At 41.0% G+C, this 7,932-nt stretch overlaps 1 long non-coding RNA gene across 1 annotated transcript in view; it reads left to right on the forward strand.

Annotated features, from left to right (window-relative positions):
• Positions 1-4,904: 4,904 nt before the first annotated feature.
• Positions 4,905-7,932, forward strand: part of LOC103464263 (uncharacterized) — a 7,694-nt gene continuing 4,666 nt past the window's right edge. Inside the window, exons 1-2 of the long non-coding RNA XR_533628.2 lie at positions 4,905-5,101; positions 5,176-5,236. This is a non-coding gene — a long non-coding RNA (uncharacterized LOC103464263). The remainder of the gene's footprint in view (positions 5,102-5,175; positions 5,237-7,932) is intronic.

The raw sequence follows: 7,932 nt of genomic DNA on the forward strand, positions 1-7,932 counted from the left end.
GATTAGATGAAGAGAGGAGGCCTCACATCTCTGAGGGGGAAGTAAAGCGTTCATCACAGAGGTGATGGACGCAGGTCAGCAGGAACACGGGATTTATTTCACAGCTCCGTCCTGAAACGTTCAGATCCTCCAGGGAGGAGCTACAGCCTGTGGGGGGCGCTGCACCAAGAACCACTGAAGGAAACAACACAAAAACCAACGAAGAAGACACTGACAGCAACTTCCTTCTTCACCAGATGGAAACAAGATGGAGGCGTCATATTTTAGCGGTTGGAGGATTTCTCTCTAGTCTTTGGCTAAAGACCAGGAGCCGTTTCTGCTGCTGGCGCTAGGCTAACACGTTAGCTTTGGTTGTATTTACCCAGAATGCCCAGCTCTGTAGTTCACTTCCTGCTTTTGGAGCGGTCTCCCAGACTGAGGGTTTTAGGCGGACCAGAGTTCACTTTTTGGTTTGCATCAGTTTGATTAAACATTCAAAGGAACCGACTGGAGTTGGATTAGAGCGGATTGAACTGGGCTGCTGTGAATTCAGACAATTTCTTTAACAGATTATTTCACACATATCTGAGCATTTAGACAAGACATATTTCTAGCACTTAGTAGTCGGAAAGAAGTTGATATTTTACGTGTTTTGGATTCCTGGAAGGCCTTCAGGATGAGATGAAGAAAGCAGCAGTGGGAGGTTTGGTTTGAGCGTTTTGTTGTCGCCGCATCTGAAACATGATGTTTGTTCATGTGAGCCGAACGTCGTCCTTCATTTCTCCACTGGCTTCTCAACCCGACTCGAGTTGGATGAACATCCATTTGATGTTAACATGATGACGGTTTAAAGGCTTAGACCAGGGGTGCCCAAACTTTTTGAGACCAAGATCTACTTTTTCTCTCACCAGCCGCCTGAGATCTACCTCATGACACAAAGCCATAAAAATAGCAAATTAAACTCTATTGACTTATTTTATATGCGAATATACATCAGTTATAGCAGAAATAATAAAGTGACAGAAAACCTAATCCAGTTTCTTCCTCAGTGACATTCTGACACTGGGAGCAGCTTCCTGGTCTCTGGTTACTGGTTTCTCAGTCAGAAGCTGGTTGCTAACCTGAAGCCAGCAGGTGTCAGTCAGTCATGGTGGATCTGAAATTTGATTTTTCTCAATATGAGAAACTACAGACTGATAGGAGGAACCAAAGAGCCCAATAAAGGTAAAGGCAAATCTTCTGAAGTCGGGATATAATTAATTTAATTTCACATAATTATCGCGGTAGAATTTGTTAAAACTTAATGAAATATATTTGTCCTATTTGATATTTGTTGTGATGTATAGTCACAAACGAACGAGGTAATCAGTCCAAGTGTGTCGTTTATTGAACGTTCAGAAACTACAGCAGGTGTGATGAGCCACAGCAAAGGTAAACAAAGGTAAAACAACCCGAACAGACGATCAACTGAAAACATCTCCTACCTTTTTACTCTCGGTCTCTTTGTCGTTTAAGCACACCCGTTGCCGTGGCAACCGCATGCGCCCCGCAAGCTGAGCAGAGATTACATTAAAAACACAACATTCAGTCCGTTACATATCAGGTTTCCAGGCTTGATATTTATTTCTCCATTATTAATAAGCCTCTCATGAACACAGCGGTGGTTGAGCAGCTAATTTAAACTCCTGCTCTGCTCGTCAGTCGGTCTGTGAGTCGCTTTTTTTATTGTTGATGGAACCGAAACGCACAGAATTGCACAACACCTTGTTGGAACAATAATTACTGAGATTATTAATTTTAACATGTTTCGTTGACTTTTTATAATTATTCTTTTTTAATGAAGCTACAAACGTTTAGGATCTTAGTGAATATTTTTGATAAGCCTGCAGAGGAGGAAGTGCTGGACTCAGCGTCCTGGTGGCGTTCAGCTTGTCACCTGCTGCCGAGATCGACTCAAAACCTTTCCGCAATCGGCCGGTCGATCGCAATCGACGTAATGAGCACCCCTGGCTTAGACAGTCCAAATCACTGGGAACCTGTTTGAGGTTTGGAGAAGGTTTTGGTCCAGGTCTCACTGACTGGATGGTTCCTCACCAGAACCACCCAGTCTTCTCATCCAGGTTGGGTTTGATGAGCACGTTCAGCGTTCTGGTTTTAAAATATTAAATTACATTTAAACTGTTTCATGAATCCAGGCTCTGCAGCGACTGTCGGACTGGGCCAAACAAATGGCTTCATTTAACACAGAGAACAGGGAAAAACCAGAGAAAACAAAATGATCATCTAACCCGGATGAACTCTGAAATCTCATCCAGAAACAGGAAGAGATCAAAGATGACACGGAAAGACCAAAGAGTTGAAAACAGACTTGAAGAAAAACTCAAACTGGATCTTTTATAAGAGGTGAGAGAGCGCCATCTGGTGGCTGTCATGAAGCCCTTCAGTGGATTTATTACTCAGCTTCTGATCAAAACGAACCAACTTCTAACATCTTCATCTCTATCATCCAACGGGTTTTACAGAAACAGCAAAATCAATTTAAACAATACTCATAAAACCAGTAAGAACCTCTGGGAGAACATTAGTAAACAACATCTAACATCCACTTTAGAGCGTAGTGTGTGTCGCTCAGATTAAATGACATCCAGCCTGTTGGTTGGAGTTTCATATCTGATAAAAATATAAAATGTTTGATCCAGTCCAGCTCTGCTTCCTGATTGGCTGAGAAACACCAGCTGATGTTTGAGAAGGAGCTGAAAACCTTCATGTCTAAAGGTCAGGAGGTCAAGAAAACAAGGAAGGTTTAGTTTTTAATCATCATGTGGATAAAAACTGTGTTTGATTCATCCAGGCTGCTGTTTATCATGGATAAAAATGTACATGTTGACGTTAATATTTATTTCTAATGTTTTTACCCAATCAGAGGCCTTTAGTCTGTCAACCTGACCTCGTTTTCCTACGTTCTTTTCAGACATTTTGCTGTTGAATATTAAATGTTTATAAAGCTGTAAATTCATAGACTCCTCGTGGTTTTGCTTTACTAACTTTGGGGAAAGTTATCAATACCTCTCATAAGTTTACAAACCATTACTGACATAATAATTGAATGTTCACTCTCCTATAAAATGTTTTAATGCTTCTTTGATCCTAGTAGAACGATTTCACACAGATTTTGAGTTAATGGGGGACACGGTTTGGAAGCTATTGAAGAAAACATTTAATATTTTAAATATTGAATATGAAATATGACTTAAATATTTTATAGAGGATAGTGTTCCTCGTTTAATAGCATGAATTACCACTTTTTTGTATTGGTTGGTCACGAGACGAGGCATTTATTTACAGGAGTGTTCGGAAATTGACGGTATCTGAACCTCCGAGCGCTTCAGGAGGCATCGGTAGAGAACAGCTGGCCGAAATTGGCGTTCATAAATCGGATCAACCTTGAGCTGAACGTCCCTTACTCCGCGGAGGCGAACATCCAGTAACCAATTTGCAAAACAACATCGCTGCGGTCGGTAATACATTGAAAACACCGGTGGTGTTCTGACTAGTTAGTCTGTGGGCTGCAAACATGGCGCCGAGCGACGTAAACGTCACACGCTGTGACGTCAGCTCCAAAGCTCTATAGGTTTAGAGCGCGAATTGACTACAAACTACATCACCCACAATGCATTCCGATTGTTACCAGCCAACATTACAGCTTCTCGCCACTAGAGAGCAGCAGAGTCGCCTCAAGCTGCTTATTGATTTTCCCAGCGAATAAAACTGAGACATCGACAAGCTAACATCAAAATGTCCGAGAAGAAACATCGATTTACAAGTAAGACTGTGAATGTGATGTGTGAGTTGGTGTCAGGGCGGCAGGTGGCGCTAGACTTCTTTTGTTATCCGTTATCTTGAAAAATAAAAATAAAAATCGGCCATGTACTATTTTTATCTGTGAAATTACAATCACATTAACATCGGCTATTTAGTCTTATTTTATGCGGTTTAGCTAATATTCACCGTGAATCCAGACCCCATCACAAATTAAGCAGATAAATGCATCTACATTTTTCTCCGTAGTGACAAAAACCGCTGATTGAGGCCCCAATAACTTTTAATAAATTAAATTAAGCGACTTCACTTAAATTAGCATCACTTCACCCGCTGGGGTCTGAACGCACTTCCTCCTGGTTCCCATCTGGAGACAAATCTGCGCTAATTCATCAGTCAGTTGGGTCTGTCTGGTCCAAACAGATCAACTGAACTCTGTGAGGGTTGGACCCTGCGCGGTCCGGTTTGCGCTTTTACCGGGATTTATTTTWATTTTTTATTTTGTTGCGTGGTTTCGCTTCTCTGAAACGGACCGATGTTACAYCTGCAGCGCTCCTCCAGAACGCCGCTCTCCTCGGTACCGAAGGCTCCATCCGTGTAGCCGAGTGGCGAGGCGTCGTTTCGCAGTGGCCACCAGGGGGAGCTGTGTGCGCCGGCTCGTTAGAGAACGGGGTGAAAACCGTTAGACCGGTAGAAGCAGCTCTGTCCTGCTAGCTACGGTGCTAACGGGCCTAACGGTTTTCTGCCGTCCTCAACAGRAGATTTCTGAGACAATCTGTGGAGCTCGTTCGGGCTCCGTGAGGAACTGCGGGGCTTGGTAGGTCTTGGCATGTTGTGAGTTTCTGTTGAATGATGTCTGGTTCTAGTTAAACAATGATCTGTTGTGTACAGGGCCAGTCAGGGTGAATGGCCCGTTGCCTTCCGACATTTTGAGTTGTAAGCAAAGTTTACTGTGAGTATTTTGAGATGTTACACTAGGTTGATCATATTGTAAGAAGTCTGTGTGATTTTATTTCTTTTTTTATAGAANCTGCAGCGCTCCTCCAGAACGCCGCTCTCCTCGGTACCGAAGGCTCCATCCGTGTAGCCGAGTGGCGAGGCGTCGTTTCGCAGTGGCCACCAGGGGGAGCTGTGTGCGCCGGCTCGTTAGAGAACGGGGTGAAAACCGTTAGACCGGTAGAAGCAGCTCTGTCCTGCTAGCTACGGTGCTAACGGGCCTAACGGTTTTCTGCCGTCCTCAACAGRAGATTTCTGAGACAATCTGTGGAGCTCGTTCGGGCTCCGTGAGGAACTGCGGGGCTTGGTAGGTCTTGGCATGTTGTGAGTTTCTGTTGAATGATGTCTGGTTCTAGTTAAACAATGATCTGTTGTGTACAGGGCCAGTCAGGGTGAATGGCCCGTTGCCTTCCGACATTTTGAGTTGTAAGCAAAGTTTACTGTGAGTATTTYGAGATGTTACACTAGGTTGATCATATTGTAAGAAGTCTGTGTGATTTTATTTCTTTTTTTATAGAAKCGAGCCTGCTTCAGTTGTTTATGCACTCAGTAAAAAAAAGGAGATTTATTTGATTCCTGCTATTAAAGTAGCTGACACTGTAAGATCTTTACCCAAAATTTACTGTTCTGTCCAAATTAATTTAACAATACTCTTCTTCTATTAGAGTATTGGGGAAATAAAAAACCCCATTTATAACTTTGTGTCTGGGTTCATTTTACCAGGCTACATCCGCTTCAAACATTTATCTCTATATTGGAAGATAAATGTTTTAAAACCACGTGTCATGTTATGTTGCAGTTGATGGTCAAATATTTTCTCATAACAACCAAACCAGTATTTTTGCTTTATGTGTGGAAATTTTTCCCCAGACATGTTTGCTAATAATCAATGAAAATATCACATTTAAAAACGGTAATTTTTGCTTGTACGTGCATATTTTTTGTTATGGACGAAATRGCACTGATCTTTTGTACTCTCCTGATAACATTTATAGGAATTAGACTAAATTTCTTGACTGCGCGGACTCGTGATGATCGTCACRGCGTGTTTGAACGGGGAAGAAGTAGATCTGAACACCGGGCTCCTTACAGGCTGATGCAAGCTGATTGAGGGAGCTGTCAGCTTAACGCTATGATAGAAAAACGGAAAATAACCGGATATTTTCYTGATATGTCGTCAAGCTCAATAGTTTTTTTAAAATTATGGAACACGCCAAGTGTCAATTTTCTCATTTTGATGGGGAATATTAGCAACGATTAGCCAGATTTACCAAGCTAGCCCTCATAAATGCTCACATACGGAAGGAGGAAATATAGAGATGTCAGAGCTTTAAATCTGTTTTATTTTTCTGTTTAAAGACTGACTGATCCATTTGTTTAATTTCTTATATCATCAGATTATTTCACATAACATTTTATATTATAAATGAAATATTCCACCAGTGGAACTAGTTTTAAGCAATATTAAGGAATTATTTAGAATAAGTAATTAATTAAAATGGATTTTAAACACAGAAATATTCCAATTATGGGACGGCTGAACAATATTACAATATCATGAAATAAGCATCTTATTTTAGTCTGTATCAATACTTATTTATTAGTGTTTCTGTTTTAAATATTTGGAATACTTTCCTATTTTATCCATAGTTTTCATGCCACAGTGTTTTTTAAATTATTATTATTCTTTTATTTCTAAGGAATGTATGATTTATATATATATATATATCCATCCATCCATTTTCTTCCGCTTATCCGGGGTCGGGTCGCGGGGGCAGCAGCTTCAGAAGGGAGGCCCAGACTTCCCTCNTCGAGCCTGCTTCAGTTGTTTATGCACTCAGTAAAAAAAAGGAGATTTATTTGATTCCTGCTATTAAAGTAGCTGACACTGTAAGATCTTTACCCGAAATTTACTGTTCTGTCCAAATTAATTTAACAATACTAACAATAATGGTGGTGGTGGTGATGAAGATGAAGATGAAGATGGTGGTGATGATGATGATGATGGTGGTGGTGATGAAGATCAGGGGTCCCCAAACTACGGCCCGCGGGCCGGATCCGGCCCCCTGAACAATACCAGAGAGCATTCAGATTTTTTTTTTTCATATATTGTATTTTTCGGTTTATATGTGGATTTTTCTTCAACCACCAGGGGGCTCTTGAGCAGGAAGTGTGTCCTGTAAACTGTGGGTGTTTTGTTTTGCATGACGCATTGCTGCCATCTGTTGGACTTTTGGGGAACTGCTGGACTTTTATGTTATGTACGGTTGTTTGCCAGCGGTAGAGCAGATGAACACGTGTCTGTTTTGAACGCCGCATTTCAGGTCGAGTTCTTCGAAGCAATGCCTGTAAGTAGCAGCTTATACTGCAAAACGAGCCTTTATGTTAACATATGATAAAAGAAGTAACTTGTTTATTGAATTAGTTTTGGAAATACCTGCGGGTGATTTGATTATGTGCTACGTCATTGCTAGCTAGCAGGCTGCTAAGATTTCTCAGGTCGTTATGTAGCGTTGCAGCTCATAGCATTCAGACGTAGCCGTTGTATCAGTTGTACTGAGTATCTGAATGTAAAACACTTCTGTAAGCTGCTCTGAGCTCATCCTGAGTTGTTTGTGTTTTGACAGTTTCACTCCATTCTACATGGAAATAAAGGAAGAACTAATTAATCCAGACTCGTGTGAAAGGAGTTTGGCTGATTAGTTTTGGTACAAACGCCATAGAGAGACCATTACAAAGTGAATCATTGAAAATAAAAAAGCTTCCATTAAAACGGAATTAGGTTTTAATAGGGAATTGAAATTTGAGAATGTTGTTGATCATTTAAGTAGCATCGAGGGGAAATGCTTTTTAACAGCTTTTTAAATAATACTGGGATCATTATGAGAAGTTGAGGTATAGATATTAGGATCCAGTAGATGGCAGTAGTGCAACAATAATGGATGCAAGCTGCTGTTGAAATCTAAAGAAGAAAGCGCCCATTTTCATTTAGCATCTGCTAGTAGCAACAGGAAGGATCAGCTCTTTTACTGTTACAGTTACCGTTCGGAAACGACCGTAATCAGTTCAGTTAAATCTAAACTTGGCAACTTTTTCTTTTTCAACCGTAATAAATGTGATATTCAATTGACCTGTTAT

Source organism: Poecilia reticulata, linkage group LG5, assembly GCF_000633615.1.
Source record: "Poecilia reticulata strain Guanapo linkage group LG5, Guppy_female_1.0+MT, whole genome shotgun sequence".
NCBI lineage: Eukaryota > Metazoa > Chordata > Actinopteri > Cyprinodontiformes > Poeciliidae > Poecilia > Poecilia reticulata.